Source organism: Pezoporus wallicus, unplaced genomic scaffold (assembly GCF_028554395.1).
Source record: "Pezoporus wallicus isolate ANWC-B61680 ecotype Strahan unplaced genomic scaffold, APGP_CSIRO_Pwel_v1 scaffold_7107, whole genome shotgun sequence".
Lineage (NCBI taxonomy): Eukaryota > Metazoa > Chordata > Aves > Psittaciformes > Psittacidae > Pezoporus > Pezoporus wallicus.
In genome coordinates, this window is record NW_026642114.1 from 2,159,482 (window position 1) to 2,162,273 (window position 2,792).

Here is a 2,792-nt window from a genome sequence, read left to right on the forward strand (position 1 = left end):
CTTCCATAGCCTCCCCCCTGCCAAAGTGACATCCCTGCACAGAGCATCACTCCTCACCTCCCCAGACCCACCCTCACCCCAGGGTCCTTCTCCTGTTGGCTCAGGTCTGGCTCTGCTCCTGCATGCCTGGCCCCAACTGACCTTCAGTTTCCATCTCCAATGGAAACCTCAGTTTCTACCTCCAGCACCTGCTCCCTAGCACCTCAGTGGGGAGGAGAGCTGCCTGCCCCAGCTCCATCCTGCTGGCAGGGCTGACCCCAGACCCCACACGTCACTCAAGTCCATTAGCAAGTCCCTGGAGCACACACCTCACTGGTGTTTGCTTCACCCCAGCTTTTAGGGAGAGCTGCAGAGCTGCGCTGCCCTTCAATTTTTAATTTGCTCAAAACATTTTGGTTCTCTGCCTGGGGGACTCCCAGTCAATAACCTCTGCCTGAACATGGCTGCCCCACAGCTATGGGGAGGGTGGAAATGGGGGGCAAAGGAGAGGAAAGCAGCTCCACCCCAAGATGCTCTCTTTTGGAGGAGTGGGACCCCTTTGCATTCATCCCCACTCTAGAACAAGGGGCACACACACACAGGGTTCTCTAGCAAAAGGACCCACAGTGTCCCATGGAGTTGTTCCTCATGAGGACGGGGGGATTCCTAGCCTCTCCAGCACAGACCTGACACCTGCAGAGAGAGGGTTGTCACAGGGCAGGACATCTTCCTCTTCATCAGACACCTCTGCGGGGCTGAGTCCCTCATGTCTTGCTCAGGTTTGTTCCTGATGCCTGGCACAGCCACCTCTCCTTCCCCACTGACTGGCACCAGCACAACAATGCCCCAGAGCAGGGACACAAATGCAGCATCCCTTTTCAGTCCCTGAGGCATCTTTCTCTTTTTCTACTGCCTTAGGCAATAAACATACAAACAGGGACCTGCTAAGCACGAGAAACATGACCTGAGCTGCTCTGGGGAGGGAAATGCTGCCGCACAGATGGGAAAGATCAGCCCAGGTCACCCTGGAGCAGGGGAGCAGCTCCAGGTGGGTTTTCTGTCCCTTGGGTGCTGGGGGGCTGTCCAGGCTCAGGGTTAAAGGACAGTTCTTCACACACCTTTTGTCTTGAAAGGGTGTGGAAAACTAGTCAAGCACCTGCAGATGACTCATGACTGGCAAAAACTCATGGGAAAAAATATATCCTGATCAGTTAAGCACCAGCATGGAATAGCAGCAAAGCCCTGCACCCCACCTCCAACAGGTACCCCGGAAGAACACACAAAAAGTGCAGTGGTTAACAGCACAGAATACGCTCACTTTCCGCACACATGTAAGCTCCCAGTGTTCACACACACCCCTCCCAGACCCCCACTGCATCCATCCCCGAAAGTCCCCAGTTACATCTCCAGGCAGTCCCAGCCAGGAACGGGGGATGCTGCCCACCCAGCAGGATCTTCTTCAGCTCCTCACCTCCCTCCCCCCACCCCTCGCCGTTTTAGGCTGAAGGGAGCACAAAGGTAGCCTCTGCTGCCACCTAGCAGTGATCTGGCAGTGACATGGGGACAGCTCCTCCAGCCTGCTGGCCCCCCGCTGCAGCTTGGTGACAGGCAGGGGAAGATGGGGGGGTGTCTCCTCAGGACTTATCAACAGTTCTCACCTCCCTCCAGCCAAAAGAGGCCTCCTGCGGCGGAGAGGGTGGTGCTGGAAGCAAGCAGCCCAAGGCCAGACAGCTGCGAGCAATCTCAGCTCCATTTCAGTCACACCCTATGCAAGATAACTGAAGCAAGCCACGAGCTTGAACATGGGACCACAGAAGTCAGGAACCTCTGAACCTCCTCGCAGGGTTGTACAGCCCCTGCTCAAGGCACAGCTCCTTACCTCTCTGCTTCAGTCTCCTTCATTAGCTTTCTGCATGGTCATTTTCCAATGGGCCCCAGATTTCCTTTCTCTACTTGTTTTTGGCCCTTTCACATCCAAAACCACCCCTAAATGCTGAAATTAAAACAAAATAGTCTAGAATGGTTTGGGTTGGAAAAGAGCTTTAAAGATAAATCCAAACAATAAACTTCTTTTGCTGGTCTTTTATCCACTGCAATATTAATGTTAAACCCTATCTTGAGGTTTACTTCCTGGTCTGCAGTGAAGCATACCTCTGGCACATTTGCAGGTGGGTACAGAACGGCCCTTGAAACCCCTGAAGCCCAGAGGAACAGTCTGGGCACCAGCAAATCAGCTGAACACCAGCATGCGTAACCAGGCTACTTTTATTTTCACAGCTCTCCTTTGCATTAACAAACTCAAGCCCAAAAGGATTTCTTGCCACAGGCAAGGATCCACATAAACATGGCCAACATAAGCTTTCTTTCTCTGGATTCTTCAGAGATCTCATTCAGTATCGGTGACATGGGATTCCTGATGCTTCGTATAAGCGGCATCACAATTTAACAACAAATCAGAGCATTTTCTTCTTGCAAGTTAACAGCACCTCCATGGACTGAGGCATGAGCTGGGATACAACCAGTTCTTCTAACAGCAAAGAGGGCATAGAGCATCCGCTATGTTAAAAACCAAAACCAGCTCTTCACACAATGTCAAACTGCTCGTGCACTGAAGGAGGGATGGACAAGTTGTCAGTTTCCCTCTCCTAAACTCAAAGGATATATAACAATGTGACACTTAAATGTTCTCCTGAACCATTAAAGAGCAATAAACCAGCACAACAAAACCAAACTATTTTCCTAACAGTAAAAGCAACATTTATCACATGTACCAGGCACATATGGAAAGATGAAAGACTCCAAGTTCTTCCAAG